We start from the raw sequence: 25,602 nt of genomic DNA, 5'->3' as shown, positions 1-25,602 counted from the left end.
TTTATTGTGTTGAAGGATCTTATACCAATTTGATGCTTCTTTTTTTTGATAAGTAATCATTGAACAAAACTGTAGGAGATCCGGTTCAACCCAATCCCCAGTTTTATCTCTAATAATGTCCCGAAAAGCATGTTTGAGCTGTAACCATTGGAAAAAAGCTGAAGGTGGAAGCTGGTAGAGGGAACATAATTGATCATATGGTATCCAATTACTTCCATTGTATATGTGTCCTAATTTCCATATGCCCAACTTCTTCCATTTCTTCCAATTAATAGGTTTATGTTGTATTTGTATATGTGGATTATCCCAGATTGGTGTGTGTAGTGAATCATGCCATTTATTTGAAAGCAATAATTCAGTATCCCTAATAACAGATATGGCGGTTTCCAGAATATGATCTTTTTGATTCAAAAATCCAGCAGAGGATATAAAAGGTAAAACATCCAGAGATGTCCATTTATAAAGTTCTTTATCTAATTTAGTCCAAATGGAAACAGTAGATGTACAAGAATCGTGTAGAATCCATCTAGAACATTGACGAAGTATAAAAGCACGATGGTAGTCTATAAAATTCGGAAAATTAAGTCCACCTTCTTTTCTATTCAATTTAAGTTTATGTAACGCTATTCTCGGTACTTTATTATTCCAAAGAAACTTGGTTAGAAGTTGATCTACTCGTTTATAAAAGGTGGCTGGTAATAATACAGGGAACATGCTAAGTGGATATAGGATCTTTGGAGCTATCACCATTTTGATGGATTCCATTCTGCCCCACCAAGACAAGTTTAATGGATTCCATCTAGTGATAAGGGAAGTAATCATATAAAGTATGTCTTCTACTGTATATCTTATTGTATCTTCTATTGTTGGACCAAAGTGTAATCCTAAATATTTGAGTTTGTCCTGTGACCATTGAAAATTATACTCCGAGATCGAGTGTCTAAGTACTTGACTATTAAGTGGCATCAGTTCCGTTTTGGATGAATTTAGTTTATAGCCCGAATAGTAAGAATAAGATTTAATGAGTTTTAATAGATGATATAAAGAAGAAGGATCAGTGTAAATCATTACGTCATCTGCGTATGCTGTAAGCTTCGATTCCAGTATCCCACAGGGGATACCAATAATATCAGGAGATTGACGTATTAAAAGAAGTAATGGTTCAAGGGCTAAATTAAAAAGCAGAGGTGATAGTGGACAACCTTGTCTCGTACCACGAGAAGGATGGAAAGTCTTAGAGGTTATACCATTTAATTTAATTGAGGTAGTGGGTCTAGTATACAAAATCTTAATCATAGATATGAATTTTTCTGAGAAGCCAAACCAAAGCATAGCATGAAACATAAATCGCCATTCAACTCTATCAAACGCTTTTTCAGCGTCTAAAGCAAGTGCCAGATACGGGTGCGAAGTATGTTGAGCAATTTGTATAAGAGATGTAAATAGTCTGGTATTATCACTCCCCAATCTACCTGCCATAAATCCACTTTGTTCTTCTCCAACCAGTTTAGGTAACACTAATTGAATTCTATCAGCTAGTATTTTTGCGTATAGTTTGGCATCTATATTTATCATTGACAGGGGTCTATAATTTTGTATTTTCATCGAATCTTTACCCGGTTTTAGTAATACAATTATCGAGGCTTCTGTAAAAGTACCAGTAACCTCACCTGTTGTGTTAAGATAGTTAAAGAGATGAAGCAGTTGGGGAACTAAAATATCTTGAAAGGTAATGTAGAATTCAACTGTATATCCGTCAGGACCAGGGGATTTTTTTTTTTGCCATAGTTTTTAGAGAGGAGATGATATTGTTTGCCGTAATGTCAGCCGATAGCATCTCATTATCTTCTACAGTCAATTTAGGTCTTTGTGTTGATGGGGGTAAGAAAATCATTGATTTCATAATTTGGAACCTCTGTAGAATATAGAGATTCATAAAATAGTTTAAAATGATGAATTATTTCTAATGGGTCTATATGAGTGTTGCCGCAATCATCTAATATAGCATAAATATGTGATTTTTCTTCTCAAATTTTTAAATATTGAGCCAATAAATGGCCACTCCTGTTGTTATTACTATGATAACATGCAGCTTGCATAAACAGGGTGTTACCTGCTTGGGTACTCAGATATAAGTTATATGCTAATCTGGATTCCCGCAGTTCAGTTAATATTTGCATATTGTCAGGTTGAGCTTGGTGAGACACCTCTAAGCATTTAATCTTTTTTTCTTGGTCTAGTAGTATTTGTTTGTTACGTTTGTTTTTGCCTGCTTGATAAGCTATTATACATCCTCTGATATAAGCTTTGCAGGCGTCCCATGTAGTTATCCAATTCGTATGGGAAGGGGAATTAAATTCAAAATATTCTTTCAAGGCTTTACTTATGTTAAGAACAAACTGGGGATCTTCTAGAAGCGCATTATTAAATCTCCAACAACTAGGTGAGGGCTGAGTCAATATAGAGTCTAGATGTAATTCTATCGCAGCATGGTCAGAAACTGAAATCTCGTTAATTAATGCAGAAAAGATGTTATTCGTAAGTTTTTTACTTACGAAAAAATAATCTATACGCGAGTATGAATTATGTGGGGGGGAATAAAATGAGTATTGAGAATCTGTGCGATGTAAAAATCTCCAGGTATCAATTAGGTTTAACTGCGATATCATATTATGTAGACTATGCCATGCCTTTGTTATTTTATATGATACAGCAGACTTCCTATCTATAGAGGGTTCAAGAGACAAATTAAAGTCTCCTGCCATAATATAGGCATGTGAGTTCTCAGCTAATGCAACTGAGGAAAGGTTGTTAAAAAAGGTAGGATCATCGATGTTAGGAGCGTATATATTAAATATGGATATAATATAATTTTGTAATTGAATTTTAATCATATTCCAACGACCATCAGTATCATTTTTATGGTCAAGAACTTTAATGAGATTATTGTTTCTAATTAATATGGTTGTGCCATTTTTCTTTTTATTAGCGGGCGAGTAATAAACTTCTTTGTAATTACTGTTCTTTAGTTTAAGATTTTCTGTGTCATTTATTTGCGTTTCTTGAAATAGTAGTATATCTGGAATCTTACGGGAAACATATGTAATGATCTTTTTCCTCTTTATGGGATTGTTAAAGCCCTTGACATTTAAGGAAAGTAATTTCAGTGACATATATTTAAGGAATTAAGTTGTGTACTCCACTGCAGCTCCCGCGAACCCGATACAACCATATGCTCATATAAAACCTGTTTTGTAATAAGAACACGTCTGTACCAACATACCATATATCGCCCTGTAACATCAAAAGGGCGAAAATATGGTAAACTATCTCTATGGGAAACGAGTGCATAGGTAGCAGCGTAACTGACGTCCGGCTGTCAAAAGTAATAGTTGGCAAGATAATAATCAATGCATATAGAAAAATTTTTACATCAACTGTAAACTGGAAGAAATCAGCTACAATAAACAACATAGTAATACGAAACAGTAATGTCATGCAAATATCTATTACAATTCCCATTTATGATCATCTGCTATTATAGGTGTGACATGAATTATTATGACGGTTTAGGGGAAACATGTAGAAAGCATTAATTCGTTTGAAATAGAGTTAAAATAATATGGAATATCAGTACACTGCAAGAAGGTTATTATGGCGCCATCATGAAATAATAAATTGGAATAATTAAAAATAGAAGACCTTTTGGTTATATGTAATATTGACTATCTAGTGTAATAGGTGAGAAGCAGAATATTATATATTATCTTATAATGAAAAGCAAATATTTGTGATAAAAATAAATCAATTAAATCAATATGTATTTGGGTATATATAAGATAAATGTAAATAAATGTAATAAATGACACTAAATATGATACAATAGTATAAAATAGATAGAATAAGCTAAAGACATCAATCTATTTTATGAAGGAGATAGTGCTGAGTGAATATTCGTAGATTGTGTGAATTAAAAAGCAGTTAAAAGAAACAAGCCTGTCACTGATATATTGTGTGTGGTAAAAGTAGTTCAATTAAATCTATGTGTAAGTGAGTATATATAAAAATAAATGTAAATAAATATAATAGTAATGTTAATTTTGATGAGATAATATAAAATAGATAGAATAAGCTAAAGACATCAATCTATTTTACAAGGTAAACGTTATTGAGTGAATATTGGTAAATTGTATGAGTTAAAGAGAAGGCAGTAAGATCATCTAGTCAGTCACTGATAGACTATTTGTGGTATAAGTAAGTCAATTAAATCAATATGAAGTTGGGTATATATAAACTAAATGTAATTAAATATTTTAAATGATATTAGTTATGATGAGATAATATAAAATAGAAAGAATAAGCTAAAGACATCGATCTATTTTATGAAAGAAATAAAAGTATGTAGTATATAGGAAAAGCAACTGAGTGCATGACCCTTGAAGAAGCATGATATTTTAATATTGGTAATAAAATGTATTATAATAGAAAGTTGTAGACAGTAAAAGGTATATGCAATAATATAGTGTAGTTTTGTAAACTGGTGTAGTGGAACAGCATAAAATAGAAAGAATGAACCAATAACATCAATCTATTTTATAAGGATATAATCCAAGTTAGTTATTGTGAAAACTTATAAAGTAATATTAATTGTGGGAAGTGACTAATTAAATATAATATTACAATAAAATATATAATGAAAAAATGATATACAATATAAGAGGCTCCATATATTGTTAGGGAAGAGCAACTAGGACAACTGCCCCCTTGTTAATGAAAATGAAGTAATGTATTCTAGTTAGAATAAGCTTAAGACATCAAGCTAGCTATATATGGGAAGTCATCTGATAAAACATTGTAGATATAAATGAAAATCATATGGTTGTGGATATGGATATAAAATAACCATGTAATATCATGTGTAATGATGTAATATAGTCCATGTAGAGTGGTTTAAATTAATAATCTAATTAATATAAAAGTCCCAAAATTAGTCAGCATATATTCATTGCAGTGAGGTAGTAAACAAATATGGACATTCACATTCTATTTACGATGCAGTAAATGTATCATCATTAAAGGAGCTAAAATAAAAGAAAAGAAAAAGAAAAATAAAATAAACAAGTGGAGGATAGTAATGCAATAAAAGAAAAGATCGAGTGCTGTCACATGAAAATTGGTCATATATCGTAGATTAAATAAACTTAAGACATCAATCTACATATATTAACTGTGACATCCAGGTAAGTGATATGGCAGTGGATGATTAATAAAGCACATCTTTGTAGTATAGTATGATAAACCAAATCTAATACGTAATAAGATTAAGAGAAAGAGACACATATATATCAGTAAAGCATACACCAATATGAGAGAAGGAATAAGGTAGAACAACAAGGTGAGCCTAGAATAATATCATATTATTGTCAAATAAAAGTTAGTTATGGTATTGTAATTATATAGATAGAAGTAAAGAGTACAGGAGTAATATTACATGGCCAGAAAACCGTACAGCAAGAGAAGAGCAGTTCAGGACAGCAGAACTGTAAAAGTAAAGAAAATACCGAATGAGCCAGTAGATCCTAGGAAACAGTGTTATAGGTAAACGTTATATCAATCGATATCCAGGAATATGCAAAGGTTCAACTATATCGAGCTACATTAGCATGTAGGGACAATATACTAAAACTAAACAATTAGTTAAAGTTTTTTATCGGGTTGTACCAATGCATTTGTTGAGTTGATGAGAAGTATTAGACCTGTAAAACAGAAAAAGCTCATTTTAAATAAGAACATTGTTAAAGTATCAGTAGATGTAAAATATAAGCAGTCCGAGTAACAGGTAAATTATAAGCAGCGTGAGTAATCTAGTGAGCAGCAGACACGGTCATTGATTTCTTGTGGCGCGAATGGTTCGCGCCAAAACATCACGTGGTTCTTCTTTATGAGAGCAGGAGAGACGCCATAATGGTGGTTAAGAACAGTAAAATAAAACAATTAAGTAATCGAAGGTAAGGAAACATCAGAAACTCAATATGTAGTTGTAGTCCGTCCAGTCAGTGGAAAAAATAGAAAGTCAGATGATCATTGCAGCATAGCAGCTGAAATCATATGTACATCAGTTAGTAAAGGAATTTTGTTCCATTTAGATGTGAGGAATAAACTACAGGAAAGTAGATAAGTAGCATGACAATTAGTAGCTGTGATATTTTATATATTTATCACACCACATCAATTGGGGATGGTCGCATCTCCTCAATGAAGTCGGCAAGCGCGGCTGGATCGGTGAAATCTTTAGTATTGTTATTTAAGGTAACTCGCATTCTCACCGGGTACATCATGCCATATTTGGCATTGAGTTCCTTTAATTTAGGCCGGTATGCCAACATTTGTTTGCGGAGCTGAGCGATACGTTTGCTTAAATCGGGTACGAAAAGTACATTATAACCATCCAGCTTTAAAGGTGATTTTACCTTTGCCCGGGCCATTATTTCAGGGATTTGACCAAAGCGCAACAAACGAAGAACAATTGGTCGTGGGTATCGAGCATTCGGGATCACATGCGAGGGAACTCTATGAGCTCGATCGATCTCCAGTGGTTTGTCGAATGTAATATCTAATATCTTCGGTATGAAGGTTTCCAGGTACTTAACCATATTTGCAGATTCGGTTCCTTCAGGGATCCCTAAAATTCTCAAATTGTTCCGACGAGATCTCAGGTTTGCCTCTTCAAGTTCACGTTCCAGTTGAGGGATCTTTTTGATTTGCAGCTGTAGTTCTTTAATGTTAGATTGATGAGTTGACTGCTTATCTTCTATTGATTGTAGTCTTTGCTGGAATTGTGTGAAATCTTCTTTCATATCGGCAAGTTCAGATTTAATTTCTGTGACATCGATTTGCACATCTGCAAGCATGGATTTAAGGGTTTTGAGCGTGGACAAAATGGCCTGAGGGCTATCATCTTCTTTAGCTTCATCCGATGCCTTTTTAGGAGACGGTGGTTCAGGCTTGTGCCTTTTACCAACTTTGGATGTTGCCATGTCGATAATAATCCGAATAGTATATCTTTTTCACCTCGAATAAGATTTTTGACGAGTTGATTATATTGATTCTGTGAATATGCAGCCGGAGCTCTGCAGTTATGCTGCCATCACCTAGCTGGCTCGCTAGCGCCCCCCTCCTCTTTCTCTTTATTTGAATCCACTTTTTTCATGCATTACTTTCTTTTTGTTGCATATTATGATTTTTTTTATTCTCTGTGAGTGTATTAGTATTCTGCTAATCTTATAAGCAAATAAACATTTTTGTCTAGTGTCAGAAATTCTCAAGTTAAAAAAAAAATCTTTGCATATTTAGTTACAGCCCAGGCAAATACATTATTATGACTGTGTTCTTCAAAGTAAAACCTGCAGGCAGGTGGCATACCCCACAGACCCCCCCACCTCCACTCCAGTTGTGACTTCCAATTCACTAGTAGGATCATAATCAATTTTCATATAGTAAGTGTCATCAAGTAATTGGTGCTGTGATTCCTGAATATAGGTGGAGGAATTCATAACTACCACACCCCCACTTTTGTCCGCTGGACGGATCACTATACTACCATCTGATGATAAAGAATTGAAGGCAGCTGAGGGTATCTCACATGCTTTATTACAGGCCCTGGAAGCAGGGGTCATAATAGAAGGTGACTACAAATTTTTGCAGTGCACCTATCCAGTTACTCCGGTCATATATTTTGTACCCAAGATATACAGATCTTTGGATAACCCACCAGGATGCCCCAGAGTGGCGGGCATTGGATCTGTTCTGGAACCATTGTCGGAGTTTCTTGATCTGCAGTTAAAGGAAGAAGTACCAAAGATCACTTCATTTGTTAAAGATACAGCAAGAATGATTAACCTGTTGAGTACATTTGATGATGTTCCCTCTCATGCAATTTTTGTATCCTTGGATGTAACTGCCTTCTACACAAACATCCCACAGGAGGCATAAGAACATAAGAACATAAGCAGTGCCTCCGCCGGGTCAGACCATAGGTCCATCCTGCCCGGCAGTCCGCTCCTGCGGCGGCCCAAACAGGTCACGACCTGTCTGAATCACCAGAAGGGGCTCCCTTGCCACCTTGGTTTCTCATTGAAGTCCTATCTTCCCATCGTAGTCCTAACCCTCCGGTCTTGCACATGCACGACCTGTTGGGTTTCTATACTTATTACCTGGTTAGCTTTCTATACCTGTGTTACATCCCAGCACCTCTCTCAGTATCCCACGATCCCTTTATCCCTCAGGAATCCGTCCAATCCCTGTTTGAATCCCTGTACCGTACTCTGCCTGATCACTTCCTCCGGTAGCGCATTCCAAGTGTCCACGACCCTTTGGGTGAAAAAAAACTTCCTTGCATTTGTTTTGAACCTATCTCCCTTCAGTTTCTCCGAATGCCCCCTCGTACTTGTTGTCCCCTTCAGTCTGAAGAATCTGTCCCTATCCACCCTCTCTATGCCCCTCATGATCTTGAAGGTCTCTATCATATCTCCCCTGAGCCTCCTTTTTTCCAGAGAGAAGAGCCCCAGCCTATCTAACCTCTCGGCGTATGGGCAGTGTTCCAGCCCTTTTACCAGTTTCGTTGCTCTCCTTTGGACTCTCTCAAGTACCGCCATGTCCTTCTTGAGGTGTGGCGACCAATACTGAACGCAGTATTCCAGATGTGGACGCACCATCACTCGATACAATGGCATGATGACTTCCCGCGTCCTGGTTGTTATGCCCCTCTTTATGATGCCCAGCATCCTGTTGGCTTTTTTCGAGGTTGCTGCGCACTGTGCAGATGGCTTCAGTGATGCATCCACCAGCACACCCAAGTCTCTCTCAAGTCTGCTGTCTCCCAACAATGCCCCCCCCAATTTGTAGTTGAACAACGGGTTCTTTTTCCCTATATGCATGACCTTGCATTTTTCCACGTTAAAGCACATTTGCCATTTGTTTGCCCAGTCTTCCAGCTTGTCCAGGTCCCTTTGCAGGTCCTCACACTCCTCCCTGGACCTAACTCTACCGCACAGTTTGGTATCGTCTGCAAATTTTATAACCTCGCACTTTGCCTCCTTTTCCAGGTCATTGATAAATATGTTGAAGAGTAACGGCCCCAGCACCGATCCCTGTGGCACACCGCTCGTGACTCCCCGCCAGTCAGAATATTGGCCCTTCACTCCGACCCTCTGCAGTCTACCCGACAACCAGTGCTTGATCCATCTGTGCACATCCCCTCCCACCCCATGGTTCCACAGCTTCCTAAGCAGCCTTTCATGTGGCACCTTGTCGAAAGCCTTTTGAAAATCGAGGTAAATGATGTCTATGGGTTCCCCATTGTCCACCCGACTGCTTATTCCCTCAAAGAAGTACAGAAGGTTCGTTAGGCACGACCTTCCCTTACAGAATCCGTGCTGGCTTGTTCTCAGTAGGCCATTCCTCTCGATGTGCTCGCAAATGCCGTCCTTGATCATAGCTTCCACCATCTTCCCTATAATTGAAGTCAGGCTCACCGGCCTGTAGTTCCCGGGGTCACCCCTCGATCCCTTCTTGAAGATAGGTGTGACATTCACCAATTTCCAGTCCTCTGGTACCTCACCAGTTTTCAAGGATAGGTTGCAAACATGCTGGATTGTGCCCGCTATTTCTTGTCTTAGTTCCTTCAGAACCCTTGGGTGGATCCCGTCCGGGCCCGGTGATTTACCGCATTTTAACCTGTCTATCTGTTTGAGGACATCCTCCTTACTTACCTCTATGTGCTCCAATTTTTCGGCCTGTTCCCCACTCATGAGCTCCTCTGAGTCCGGTATATTAGATGTGTCTTCGCTCGTGAAAACCGACGAGAAGAATGTGTTCAACCTCTCAGCTACCTCTTTATCCTCCTTAATCACTCCCTTCCTATCCCCATCGTCCAACGGCCCCACCTCCTCTCTCGCTGGTCGCTTCCCCTTTACGTAACTGAAGAATGCCTTGAAGTTTTTCGCCTCCCTGGCCAGCCCCTCTTCGTATTCCCCTTTCGCTTTTCTAACCTCTTGGTGGCATTCCTTTTGGCATTTCCTGTGCGCCTGGTGATTTTCCTCCGTTGGGTCCTTTTTCCATCTCCGGAAGGATACTTTTTTGTCATTTATTGAGGCGGCGGTAGATATACATCATTTTCAGAAAATGGAGCTATCTCCCCAGCAGATAGAATTTTTGATAAAAATAACGCAGATTGCGCTCAACAAAAACTATTTTCAGTTTGATGACTCATAGTTTCTTCAAATCAAGGGAACTGCCATGGGGGGCAAAAATGGCCCCCACTGTAGCTTGCCTTTATGTAACATCTTTTGAAGATAAGTATCTATATCCTTCATTGTATTTCACTAAGCTGATGTGGAAACAATATATAGATGACATCTTCGCTGTATGGCTGGGGACGAAATCAGAATTGTCTGATTTTTTTGTATGGTTAAATCAGGGAGATCAAAATTTGAAGTTTTCAGCAAACTCTCATTCCCAACAATTGTCATTTTTGTATATCAACATCTCAGTGAGCAATGGTTGTTTCAGTAAAACAATCTTTAGAAAATCTACAGATCGAAACAATCTGCTAAGATATGAAAGCCATCATCCAAGACATCTGCGCAATAATATCCTTATGGGACAATTTTTAAGGCTGCGACGTTTGTGCACTATGCGCCAAGAATGTATCGACAGAGCTGAGGAGATGAAAGATCGCGTCAGGGAAAGGGGGTATCCCAATTCAGTAATCAAAAAGTCATACAAGAGAGCATTATACACTCTGGGAGATTCTATTAACTCCAGCAGCCAAAACCAGTGAGACGTCTGTTGTGTGCGCTCTACCCTATTCACACAATGCATTTAAGATCAAGCAAATTATCAACTCCCATTGGGGAATCCTTCAATATCATGCCGGGCTTGAAGACCCACCTCATTTTGCATACTCCTGGAGACACAATTTAAAGCAACATCTGATGAGCTTACCAGGACAAAAATACACACTGGGAATTAGCACATTGGAAAAGGCCCATCCTAAACACTTTGATCCCAGTGGTAGGATTAAACAGTGAACTCCATTACTTTTTGGACTCAGGTAAGATAGTTCTTCTTGTATCATTAGATCTCGCTGCTGCTTTTGACCTGGTAGATCATTCGCTACTAATTTATTTATTCATTCATTCAATTTGCTATACTGTCCTCCCAGGGGAGCACAGAACAATAGGTATTACCGGAATTGTTCTGGCCTGGTTCATTTCTTTTGAATAGAAAATTCAAAGTTGCAACTTCCTCATCTTCCATTTCCTCGCTAATTCCTTTGACTTGTGGAGTTCCACAGGGGTCAATCTTATCCCCACTCATATTCAACATTCTCCTCAGTCCCCTTGCAACTCTTATTCATGAACATAACATTAAAACATTCATTTATGGAGATGATATTCTATTGATCTTTCCAGTATTCCCATTCAACCTCGATTTAACTTCTCTTCAGATATGTGTGGATTCAATTGCAGGATGGCTCTATTCTCATGGAATGGTCCTCAATCCCTTTAAGACTACAGTTGACTGGATAACAGGACTACTTCCTGTTTTGTCACAATTATGGTAGATTATTCCAAACTGATCTGACTTCTGTTAATTCTTTCCAATGCCTTGGGGTTATTTTTGATTCTGCTTTATCCTCTGACCTTCGAGTCTCTCAAATACTTAAGAAAAGACTTTTTTTTTGGTACCATTAGAGCTATTAGTTCTGTATTAGATTTTCAATCACTTCACACATTTCTTCATGTATTTATTATTTCAAGAGTCGATTATTGCAATTCTATTTTTAGTGGCATTTCTTCTTCTAATTTACGTCGCCTACAAACTTTACAGAATTCCGCAGTACGGCTACTTTGTAAGGCTAAACGTTATGATCATTTCACTCCTTTACTAATTCAATTACATTGGTTACCAGTCCAATTCAGATGCCAATATAAGGTTCTATGTCTGACTTTCAAGACCTTACATACCAGTCAGCCTACATATTTGGCCACTGTCATAATATCATACATTCAACATGATCATTGCGCTCCTTTAACTCAAGACTGACCCATTATGAATCCACACAGTCGGCAGCATATTTTTTTCTATTTCTCCTTAGTTTAGGAATAGTCTTCCACCATACATACGTGAATTATCTTTCCCAAAATTTAAGTCAATGCTGAAGGCTTATTTCTTCAAAAAAACATTTAACATTTCTTCATAATAGTCTTTTCTGCTTCCCCTGAAGACTCAATATAACTCAGTAAGCACAGTGGATTTCATTTTTTTTGTTTTGCTTCATATAATATTTAATGCTTGTATTAATGGAATCTGGTGAGAGTGTCTTCTGTTTTAAATGTTCTGATTTTGTAAAACTTTAAATAAAACATTTTTGAACTGAAAAAAAATGGCATTCCTTTCTTTTAATTGAGTTTTATTGTAAACTTGATTGACATTTTGGATTAAAAGTGATATCAAGCCTGGAACAAACATAACATAAACACCCTGGTTCTGATTCTCAGGGTGGCCACCCCACATTAAGGCTGGAAGGCAACACTGATATGTCACATTTACGGGTGCACACTTGTCACCTCTTCTATTCCTGAAGAAACGTCACTGGAAATGAGTCTCATCAGAGAAGGAAAGGGTTATGGGCAAGATACTATTTAATTGAAAGCAGCCATACACCCTAGCCAATTGCCTTTTATTTATGCTTTTGCAAAATTTCATCCCCATCTGTCATCAGGATGCCTTTGCCCAGAAACATGACCCTACCTATCAAAGACAGATGGTAGAGATATTACATAAAAACACCAAACAGAATACAGATTTCCAACTGAAAAGCTATGATCTGCATGAATTGCCTTGAACAAAACTGAATACTTTGGCACCCTGTTTTCTCATCTTTATTGCATTTGTTCACTTCAAATGCATTAAGCAAAATGATTTAGAAAGGTTAAACGTCAAAACTGGCAAGGAGAGCAAAATGATGAACAACTGATCTAATAAAGACTGGAGCACAGCATAACAGAACCTTTCAGGCTATTAATACGAGTACAAATTGTTTTCTCTAAGGCAGCTTCTCATGGATGGTATCAGCTTAAAATAGTCAGAGTTTCAAAAACATTTACTAAGTATGATCTGATGAAAGGAGCATAGCTCTAAAAACTGTAGTTACAAATTGATTTAGAGGGACACTTTATATGTTTGGAGAAAATGTCCATTTTCGAACTAGCAAGAAGTCTGTCTTTTTTTTTTTTTAATGGCCCAGCTAGATGTTTTTTCCAGCTACATGTCTAACTTTTTTTTTTTGCCATTATCAGAAAAAAAGTCCAAATTAAAAATGTACAAAACAAGCCATTTGCATATAGGAGGGGCCAGCATTTTTAATCGACCGGCCATATAAGACATGCCAGCAGAGCAGTGGGGCACCCTAGAGGGCACTGCTGTAAATTTCACATTAAGGATGCCAGGTACACATCTCGCCATAACCCCACTACATTATATGGTGAGCCCTCCAAAACTGCCCCCAAACCTACTGTACCACTCAATAGCCCTTATGGCTGCAGGTGTCGCCTATATGGCAGTACAGTGGGTTTTTGGTGGGCTCACAATTCCCACCACAAGTATACTAGTTAGGGTGGCATATGGGCCATTCTCTGCTGTCCACTGCACTGCCTACCAGGATACTCCAGAGACCTACCTGCAGCTCTACTAAGTCTGGCCATAGTATCTGCAGCTGACATAGAGACAGATATGTACTATTTTATGCAGCTATCTAGGAGATGGGAGGAGGTCAGTGACCACTGGGATAGTGGGGGGGGGGAGGGCATATATTCATCTCTACAGTGGTCATCTGAACAATTTGTTTACTTTTTTGGCCTTTATTCATTTTAAAAACAGGTCAAGTCCAAAATAACCAAATTGTGCCCTGGACGTTTTGTAAAATGATTACCACTGTAAAATATCCATGTGTTGAGCCCACCCTAATAATGCTGAAAACATGCCTCTTAACACGCCCCTTAAAATTTATTTATTTTTTTTTTGTAAATCTTTATTGACATTTCAAACTTTGATAATGTATACAATTGAAGAATCAGAAAAACTGTATGAAAATACATTGTTATCATCACAATTATTACATTAAACAATTCTTTTATCCCCTTCTTATCCTAATTATAAACAATAATATTATATATTATGATATCAATATAATAAAGAATTAATTTTACTCTTCCAACTAAATATTCCACCCCCCACCCTCCCTGGATGTGTAAGGAATCTAACGAAAAAAGGAGAAACATAATTTTAATTATAATGTAATAAAATTAGTCAATAGACCCCTTAAAATTTAGATGCACTGGAGACAAAACGACCAGAAAGACATCTAAAAAAATTAATTTTAAAAATGCCTGCTTGGATGACTTGACTAGTAAGACATCTGAGTGACGGTATATACCAACTTTTGGACATTACAGACTTTATTTCTTATGCTGTACATCCACTACCTCTTGGAATGGGGAATGAGACATTCCACAAGCTGCTGAACTTTACTGAACTCCATACTTACATTGAACAACTTAAGAAAACTTCCAAAGAAGTGATTCATACTATCACTTTTTAAAATGGACAGATTGCACAAAATTTAATACAAGACGCTCATGTCTCAGTTTGGGAACTTTTCTTTGGGTATTCGCCCACTGCAAACCATGTATTTAATGTTTTAATTCACCCTATCATTATCTTAATTATTGTACAAATTTTGTTATGTATTATTATGATTTTTCTTTGCTGTAAAGTGAAACACATGTACATTTCTTTACAACGCTTATCATACAAGCTTCCCTCTAACTTTTAAGGCAGTTATACATGTATTTCCAGTATCTTCTCTGACACTTGCTAATTTGGTTTTAATTTGGTTTTAATTTGGCATGGCCTATTGCATTACCATTACCAGGGTCAGATATAATATTATCCCATATCCCCATATAGATACTCTCTCTTATGACATCTTGGTACCTTTATACCTGAACCTCCTGAAAAAGCTTCATCCATTATGCACTGTTCACTCGCTCAACGACGGGTAAGATATAGGCATACTGGGATCCCCGCCCAGATTATGGCCTATACGACCTAAGACAGAGGTTTGAACTCGTAATGGGAACTGTTTACAACCTATCTTCATAGCTTGGAGATTCTGCAAGACAGGGGACGTACTGTTGGAGGTAAGCGAGGGTACCACAAGCTTGCCCTCATTTCAAAGAATAAAAATAAAAATAAAAAAATTATGGGAGATGTCAGCCTAGAGGCCTCTGGGAGATTATATCAATCTGACCCTGGCATGGGAAGGCAGATAGACCCTTAGTGCAGGGAAACTGTTTTAAGTAGCCCTGATTGATATATTTTAAGTTTCAAGTAGCCCTGATTGAATCATGGCTAGCTAAAAGGTGTTAATGCCTGATTAAGAGGGTGCTTAGGACAATGGTGCACAGATCAAGCCAGAGACTTAATCCCATCACCATGCTTACAGGTATCTCACCCTCCTTAGCAATTAAATTAACCATTGTCTCAAACAGTTTGCAAGTTCTAAACAGAAAGATACTGGGAGATACAATATTTTCTCTATTCAGAATAAGATTCCAAGGTATAAAAGCCTGCTCTCTGCTCTCTGCTCTCACTCAAGTTATAGCTCTCTTTTTCTATCAAGCTATCGCTCTCTTTTTCTATCAAGCTACCATCCCCCTTGTCTCTCCCTCTCTGCCTTTCCCTGAAACTTCATGCTTCCTTCTGGACACTGTATGGCAGGGAAACTGCTCTGCTCTCTATTTAATTGTAATGCTTAATTGTAATGCTTATGAATATTACTTTTCTGTAAGCCTATTTCTATAATATATTCTTTATGCAATCACCTCTGGTTGTGTCTATTATTCTACTTCCTGGTGAGTCATCTGTGAGGGAACTGAACCTGGGACCTGGCGTTTGTCAGTACGCCTTTCACTTAACCCCTACCACCTAATATTGTGGGGGCCACTTTCAAACTGACACTATCTTTTTTGAAAATGAGCCCCTTAGTATCATCTAGTATCAAAAAACTACCAGGCAAGATGGCTACTGAACATGCTTCTCTTTTACCCCGGAAACTATTAAATACTTAAATCCTCAAATACTGCAAAATTAAAACTAGAAAATAAGGCAGAATCATTGAGACACATAATAAAACCAAGTTCATAATTCTGCATGGCTAAGACAGGTGTAGAGAGATGATTTAGAAAGATGCCTAACCAGATTCAATAAGCTTGCTGAGAGGAGAAACTCTATAAACAGGCACTTGTAGAAATTCTCAACAGCACACTAAAATCCCTTTCTCTTGTGTAACATCAGAAATTGCTGTAGTGAGCTTACCTCTACAGTACACAGAGAAGATATATAAATTTATGCAAGAGCATTTGTGAGCTTTTGGGATTATTGTAGGAGTCTACAGTATTATATATAAGGTGCCTAGGACAGGTACAAATTTTGAGATAATTCTAGAAGCTGACATCCATGAAAGGTGCCATTAACTGCCAGGTGTCTATGTGTCTAAGATAGTGTCTAAGTGCATTAGCACCTAATAGCAAAGTGGTATACACATGGGCAAAGCACGGGCAGGTAATGGACATGTTTAGCAGTTACATGCATAGTTTGTAGAATATAAGAACATAAGAATTGCCATACTGAAACATACCAAAGGTCCATCAAGGCCTGTTTCCAACAATGGCCAACCCAGGTCCCAAATACCTAGCTAGATCCCAAGTAGTAAAACAGATTTTATGCGGCTTATCCTAGGAATAAGCACTGGATTTCCCCAAGCCATCTCAATAATAGCCTATGAACTTATCTTTTAAGAAATTAGCCAAACGTTTTTTTTAAACCCTGCTAAGCTAACTGATTTCACCACATTCTTCAGCAACGAATTCCAGAGTTTAATTACACGTTGTGTGAAAAAATAGTTTCTCCAGTTTGTTTTAAATCTACTACTTAACAGCTTCATCGCATGTCCAGTAGTCCTAGTATTTTTGGAAAGAGTGAACAAGTGATTCACATCTACTCTTTCCACTCCACTCATTATTTTATAGACCTCTATGAAACCCTCACCTCCCCCTTCCCCCCCCAAAATCATCTCTTCCCAAAGCTGAAGAGACCTAGCTGAAGTATAAATTACTCATGTAGCTTGGTGTATTTTTGAGAAATTTAAAGCCCTAGCCAGCTAAGTTTAGTGACCAATCGGGCTGTAGAAATACCTGGTCTGTCTTTAGCCACTATAAACTTAGCTGGCCGGTGCTGAATATCAACTTAGCCGACTAAGTTTATAGCTGCCAAAAATAAACCAAATTTCAATGCCGCCACTGGAAATAATCCGGCATTGAATATTTGGGCTCAGCACTGACCACAGGAGTCAGCCCGGCTAACTCTCACAGTCTGAATATTGGCCCCAAATGTGGGTATGTATCTGGGTACACTAGTATGCTATGAAGGAAAGTAGCCATTTGCTTTCCGTTACAGAATAAACTCCAAATAGGTGCCCCTTTACAGAACTGCTTTCATAATGCCACAGTGTCAGAATTGGCTTTCAGCGGCATCATCTAGGTAAGACTGCTGAAAGGTAAGCCCCTGGATAAGTGCCATTGAATATTCAATTATTTCATTTCCACTAATGAAGAAAATTCAAAAATTGGATTAAATATTTATTACTAGTTATTAGATATGTGTTAGCTAGCATTTGGAAAAGGGAGATTCAAATATTGATGGAATACTCCCAGTAGGTCAGAGATGCACTTAACATACAAAATAAATAAATTTAAAAAAAAACCCTTATTGGAATCTCACAGAGAAACTGGAACATTTTGTGAGCAGCTTGAATTCCCTTTAGACTACAGAAATGCCTCTTAAACTCTTTTGAGACTGACCCCTTTGAGGATCCAATGAAAGCTAGGGAAGTGACCTAATGGCTAGAGCACGGGCTGAGAACCAGGAACGTTTCTGCTACTGCCACTCTGTGACCTTGGGCAAGACGCTATCTCCGACTGCCTCAGGTTCCCACTCAGATCATAAGCTCTTTTTGGAAGGGACATATTATATTTGAATACTTACCCCTGTATAAAAGTATTATTATTTGCCAGAGAAATGCACAAACACACATACATATGGGGCCTGATAGCAAATAGGAACTCACACAGACTTAGGGGAAGCCCTGCCCCCCTCTTCCAGTATGGTCTTCCTGTTACCCTGGTAGTTTGCAGTTCTTGGTGAGTTGCGGATTACTAAGAGGTCAGACACTAAAATATAGAACTAGGATATACTGTACGAGTATATCAACAAATCTTACACAATATCCCCAATACAGAGTAGCTCACTCACATTGTGACATTCATAAAAGTGGAGAAAAAAGCCTCAGTAATAGAGATCCACCCTCAGAAGTTTAAGGGCAGTCCCATATTCAGTCATTCACAGAAATGACTGTATAATGTAAATTATTCAAACTTCCAAATGTCCATCGATTCTTATATTTATGATAATGTAATTGAGAAAAAAAGTAAAGATGATCTTCAGTGATGCGAACAGCTGCTCGTTTCAATTCAAAATCAAGTTTGTAATCCAATCCATAAAACAAATCCCTTCATAATAGAGCAAGAAGCTTCACTATAGCCAACACACAGTTCAAATTCAGAAAAAATTCCCATAAACATGCAAATAATACTTACTGCCTCTTTGACAAAGCCACACGGCAATGGGACGAAGCCCTTTAAATCTCTATGGGCTTCAGGACCATTAGCACAGCACAGCCGCTAGCGCAGCTGTGCAAAAGAGGCCGTTAGCTTGCCACCCAGTGTTGTAACAAAAGGCCAATGATCTCTTGCCCCAAACTCTGGAACTAAAATTATTACTACTAATCATTTCTATAGAGCTACTAGACATATGCAGCGCTGTACATCAAAACTGCTCAAAAGAGTTTACAATCTAGACAAGAAGGTGCATCAATGCACAGTGCTCAGGTGGAGGGATTATATGATATATGCTCCTGACAGGAGTCCCATTTCACTACTTCAGGGGAAAGACTGGACTGGAGACACAATTTACCGGCTCTTCTTTATCAAACATAGTGGACTCTACAAACCACCTGCTTAAAAAGAAAAAAACACCAGCGTACTTACTGCTACTCCAAATGCCATAGCTGTACATGATGAAATCAATACTCACGCAAAATCCAATCAGCAAACAGAATCAAAGGAACCAATCAGAAGAAAGCCTTCCACTCTGATATTGAGAAAGACATGGGGGAAGCCACTGCTTGCCCTGGATTGGTCAAATACTGTGAAATAGTCACTCTATAAATCATTTGCAGTAAACTAAATCAAGTATACTTCAACTGCTATTAGAACTTATGCTCAGAGACATGAAGGCAGATATTACCGCCTCACCACCCAATCATCGCATTGTTCAATACAGTTTCAGATTGGTAACGATGGTAAATGTTAAACTTGCAACTGCCACACAAGCTATAAGCTCTACATCTTGTATTAATGGCTTAGAATTGCAAAACTTAGCTTAAAGCTCGCTGGTTCCGATGTGACACGTTTTGGTACTGCTTCAGGGAACCGACAATGCACTTCTACAAAGTCTCAAACTTTGGGTAATGTAGTCTCATAAAGTGTCAAAGATGTACCATTCTCGCCATTAATTTTGCTAGGAAGTTTACTGCAAATGATTAATAGAGTGACTATTTCACAGTATTTGACATATTCATTTTTAGTCACTCAACATTTTCAATTGGTTGAGTTACTTGCCCCCTTTTTCTGATTTTTGCCCTGGATTGTGAAGTAGGCAGCTGTCCAGGCCTACCTCGGTAATGAGACCTCGAACGCTATATACTGGTTTCAATAAGTATATATTTATTTAGTCAATCAATAACAGCTTACAGGAATAAATCATTTAGCATAAATAGCATATATAGTATTATAAGCAATAAGTACACTGCGACATGTTATACTGCTCTGTCCTCGGTAGCGTAGCAAGGGTGGGTACTTGTCTCTTTCCTTTACCATGGGTGATTCCTAGCACATAGCCCTGGGCCCATAATGTACAATTTCTTATACAAACTAACTCCTCACCGAATGAACAGGGGTCAAAGCCACCTGGAGGGGCTTTGAAGAGGGGATGAGAGAGGATAAAGCATGGAAGCTCTGGTCCCTGTAAGTCCTGACATTAGCAAGCCAGGTGAAGTGGGATACATCCCGGTAAGTCCTGACATTAGCAAGCCAGGTGAAGGGGGATGGGAGGAAGACAAAGATCACTTTTCTCTTTACAGGAAAACTGCCCTCACCCCCTGCAACTGAAATCTACCTTATCTGTCTCTGCAGATGATAGAAACAGTAGATTAACTATGGAAAGATATTTCACCATTAACTGAAGAGCATGCAAAGATGGAGAAATACGCTGTTTTATGAGTTCAATTAGCTACTGTAGAAATAAAACTAGAGAAAAAGCAACAGGTCCTGAGGCTGTGGGCTAGCTGTGGTTTTACACCAAGGCCCACCCAGCCAGATATCATAAAGAGATAAACAGACCATGGTCAGAAGACAGAATTCTCAGAAGAAAGAATTCATAAGAAAAATCATCTAATAGAAAGTATCAGAGATGTTTAAAGTTGGGAGGGGGGCTTGTGCTCGGAAATACTAATATGGTGGGGAAACAGGCATTTCAGGGAATAAGGTAGGTTTTACGGAAAACAGAGTGGACATATAACATGACGTAGATGAGAATAGCCAATAAATGAATGTAGTTAGACAGTAATGCATAAGTAAATAGCCAATAAGGATGTATCATGTGATGTAAACCAACGTGGTGTTGGCCACTAAGAAATGTATAAAAACCAGGCCTTTAGAAGGGAGAGGTCAGAACAGACATCAGAGGACCTCTAGGCCTAGAGATCACCTTCTGTTACGCTATATATGCTAAATGATTTATTCCTGTAAGCTGTTATTGATTGACTAAATAAATATATACTTATTGAAACCAGTATATAGCGTTCGAGGTCTCATTACCGAGGTAGGCCTGGACAGCTGCCTACTTCAATTGGTAGCATGGAATGTTGCTACTCCTTGGGTTTTGGCCAGGTACTAGGACCTGGATTCGCCACCGTGAGAACGGGCTACTGGGCTTGATGGACCATTGGTCTAACACAGTAAGGCTATTCTTATGTTCTTATGTTTACTCCACTGCCGAGTTCAACCCTGCAGAAACGAGAGTGTTTTACAAAAATATCCACTTCTGATCTCGCTAACGCAATACACGTCCGATGTCACCATGTCACATGGATAATGTTACTTGTTCCAAAACAACACAGCGCAGCATGTCAAAATTGTGAGAAAATCCCTGCAATGTTCCACCAAAGGTTCTTCAAGCTTTCCAGTCTTTATGCAATGATGATATTCAATCAAACAAGTCTTCCTGGAGGAAAAGTCCATAGGCTGTTATTGAGACAGGCATGGGGGAAGCCACTGCTAGCCCTGGATTGGTAGCATGGAATGTTGCTACTCTTTGGGTTTTTGCCAGGTACTAGTGACCTGGATTGTCCACCATGAGAATGGGTTATTGGGCTTGATGGACCATTAATTTGACCCAGTAAGGCTATTCTTATGTTCTTATGACATACAATTATATTTTGAGACACATAATTATATTATATTATCATTTATATATAACGTGACCATTTATTTTTTCATCAAAACGGGACATCTATTAATATTCAGACCCGCCCCCCCAATCCCGCCCTAGCTCCACCCCAATCCCGCCATAGCCCCACCCCCAATTCTACCCTAGCCCCGCCCCCAATTTCTTCCATTCATTTTTCATGTACACACATTATCTTATTAATTCATAATGGTAAACATAAAATTTTAAAAAACCACAAAGCACACTACGCAGAGAAAATGTTAATTATCATTTATGAGTTTCAGATTTTTTCAAAGATGTCAAGGCACATGACTTTAAAATATGCAATGTCACCTCAGTAACTATAAAAAAAAATAGACAAATATAGTGCAAAATATAGACAGCAGATAAAAAATTCTCAAAATGGACACATTTTGATCACTAAATTTAAAATAAAATAATTTTTCCTACCTTTGTTGTCTGGTGATTTCAGGAGACTCTGGTTGCACTTCCTTCTGACTGTGCATCCATTCTTTCTTTCGCATCCAACATTTCTTTCACAATCCAGCCCCATCCCCTTTGGGTCCAGGTCTCTCTCTCTTTTCCCTCTTACTCTCTCCAGATCCAGTGTCAGTTCTCATTTGTACCTTTGTTCCAGGTCTCCCTCTCTCTCCCTCCTCTGTTATGATCTTAAATCTCCTTGTTCGTCCCCAGGGTCTCTCCCTCTCTGTCTGAACTTCCCATAGTCCTGCATCTGCTTCCTGTCTTTCCCCTGTGGTCCAGGCCTTTCTCTCTCTAGTCTTTCTAATCTGCTTACAACCACCCCCTTTTCTCTGCCTCTTTCTCACCTTCCTCCCTCCCTCCTTCCCTCCCAGCAGATTTTACCTTATCTCTCTCCTCCTTTTCTCCTCTCAGATCTGGTATCTGTCTCCTTCCTCTTTTCCTCCTCCCAGGTCTGGTATCTGTCTCCTCCCCTTCCCCCCTGCTCAGGCATCTCTCTCTCTCTCTCTCTCTGCTCCCTTCCTCCTATTCTTCCTTCTCAATTTATTTTCTGCCTATGTCTAAATTATTTCTTACTATTCAGTCCTCAATTTCCCTCTTTCATTGTGTCTACCTATAGCTTGCCACCTCTTTCCTTTACCCCTTCCAGTATCTAACTCTATCCTCTTCCCTCAATCCAGCATGTGCCCTTTTTTCTTTCTCCTCCCCACTTCCTTCCAGTGTCTGCTCCCCCTCTCCCCACTTCCATTCAGTCTGCCCCCCTCTCCCCCACACTTCCAGTCAGTGTCTGTCCCTCCTCTCCCCACAATTTCATTCCGCATTTGTCCCTTCTCTCCCCCACACTTCCATTCAGCGTCTGTCCCTCCTCTCCCCTTCACTTCCATTCAGCGTCTATCCCTTCTCTCTTCCACACTTCCATTCAGTGTCTGTCCCCTTCTCTCTACCCCTTTCATCTACTGTTCACCCTTTGTCTTGCCCCTTCCATTCTCTGCCCTCTCTGCCCTTTCCATCCAGTGCCTGCCCTCTCTCTCTTCCATATGGTATCTTCCCTCTTTCTATGCTCCTTCCATAAACTGTCTCCTTTGTACATGATTCATTTCAGCTTCCCCCCTCTCCATTTTTTTTGTCTCCCTAAGCTCTGGAATATCTCTCTTCTCCTTTCCTTCTTTCCTTCTCACTTCACCCTATGGTCTGACGTCTCTATCTCCTTCCTTCCCCTCCCCATGCCCTAGCATTTCTCCCTCCCCCTCCATGGTCTGGTATCTCCTTTCCTTTCCCTCCCTCCCATGGAGGCTCTTGTTCCTCTCCCTTTTCCTTTTCTCTCCTTTTGTGTCCAGCATCTCCCACCTGCCTTCCTACTCATCATGTCTGACTTTCCAACTTGCCTGCATCGCTCGAAGTTCTGCAGCTCTCGATTCCGCCCCTCAAAAACAGGAAGTCACTTCAGAGGGGGGCGGGATCAAGAGTGTCAGAACTTCGAGCGATGCAGGCAAGTGGGAAAGTCCCGCGGCTTCTCTCTTTGGTTTTACTGTGCAGTTTAGCATTATCGGCGCAGCCGAAGGTAGGGCTGATGGCAGCTAAGTGAGCTGCCTGGATCGCAAGGCCCCCTTGCCATCCCCTAATGCTGGCCCTGAGAATAGGGAGGATGATTTCGGACCTGGCAGGCCCCCCCCTGTCCATTTCAGCGCTGTAGGGAGGGAAAGAGGGAGGCAGGCTTTAGAGCGGGAGGGGAAGCGATCGCCGGTCCGTTGTCCCCGCGCACAGCTTCTGGACGTTGTCCCTGAAAACGGGACATTTCAGCATCCCGAAGCAGTGGGTCGGGACAACGGGATGATACGTCCCATAACGGGACTGTTCCGTTGAAAACGGGACGTATGGTCACCTTATTTATATACCATATAACCTGATTTAGTTCAATGCAGTTCACAAATTTAAGAATCTGAGACAATCTCAGGAACTACACAAAGTGACATCATGTCCTAATTATGTGTTACATAAATTTATCAAATAAATAGGTTTTCAAGAGTTTCCTGAAATGTTTATATGATGCAGAGTTAGCTTTTAGCCGACTAAATGCTCCTTTACTAAGGTGCGTTAACGTTTTTAGCGCACACATAAGATTAGCGCATGCTATAGTGCACGCTAGCTGAAAAATTACCGCCTGCTTAAAAGGAGGTGGTAGCAGCTAGTAGTGCTACCCGATTCACGATTCGAATCGGTTCACCAATTCACTTCGGGTGAATCGATTCAAATCGATTTAAATTTTAAAAAAATTGGCTTCCCGATTCGGACCCTCTCCCCTCGCCCCCTATAGCACCTCCCTGAACCGTTTATCTTATTGCTTGAGCCTACAGCCGAAGATCACGGTTACAGCATCTTTGTGCTTTAAGCTGTTTCCTCCACCGCGATCCTGCCTCTGATGTCAGAGGAGGGGTGGCACTGCAGCAGAAGAAACAGCTCAGAGCACTGCAAAGACTCTGTAACCGCGATCTTCGGCTGCAGGCTCAAGCAATAAGGTAAACGGTGCAGGGAGGCCAGGGGCAACATGGAGGCCTTCCCGGGGTGGTGCGCAGTCTTTGGGGGGCAGTCATTCAGAGGGGCAGTCTATTGGGAGGGCAGTCCTTCATGGGGTGGGACAGGCCTTGCAGGGGTGCAGGCCTTCGTGGAGGGGACAGGCCTTCAAAGGGGGGACAGATCAGGGATGGTGGCATAGGCCTTCAGGGGGGACAGGCAGGCCTTCAGGGGGGGCAGTCCTTCAGGGGGTGGGACAGGCCACAGGGGGTGCAGGCCTTTAAGGGGTGAACAGGCCTTTAAGGGGGGATGCAGACCTTTAAGGGGGAGGCAGGCCTTCAAAGAGGGGACAGGCCAGGGATGGTGGCATAGGCCTTCAGGGGGAACAAGCAGGCCTTCAAGGGGTGGGGACAGGCCTTCAGGGATGGAGGGTCAGGCCTTCAGGGGGGAGGTGCAGGCCTTCAGGGGAGACAGACCTTCAGGGGAGGGGGGCCCTGGTGTAGAAGTACACGGAGGGAGGGAAGGGGGGTTCAAAGAGACATGCATATGCTGGACTTTGGGGGGGGGAAGAAATAATGGGTTTAAAAATAGAGGAGAGGGAGAGAGATGATAGACAATGGGATTTAGGGAGGGAAGGAACAGAAAGGGAGAGAAGTTGGACACAAGGGATGGTGTGGAGGGGGGGATAGAGATACTGGATAGGAGGGTAGTTGGGAAAAGAAAAGGAGAGTTGGTGGACCATGGGGTGGTAGGGAAGGAGGGAGAGATGCTGGATGAAAGGGTAGTTAAGAAAAGATGGATCTGTGGAGGGAGACGAAAAAAAGGAAAGATGCCAGACCTCCGGGGGAGGGAAGGGAA

The 25,602-nt window shown here is 39.8% G+C and overlaps 1 protein-coding gene across 8 annotated transcripts in view; it reads right to left on the bottom strand.

The window, feature by feature from the left end:
• Positions 1 to 25,602, bottom strand: part of ZDHHC14 (zinc finger DHHC-type palmitoyltransferase 14) — a 334,666-nt gene that overhangs the window by 165,436 nt on the left and 143,628 nt on the right. The window lies entirely within an intron of this gene.

Source organism: Geotrypetes seraphini, chromosome 3 (assembly GCF_902459505.1).
Source record: "Geotrypetes seraphini chromosome 3, aGeoSer1.1, whole genome shotgun sequence".
NCBI classification, from domain to species: domain Eukaryota; kingdom Metazoa; phylum Chordata; class Amphibia; order Gymnophiona; family Dermophiidae; genus Geotrypetes; species Geotrypetes seraphini.
This window is presented reverse-complemented; position numbering and strand designations above follow the sequence as displayed.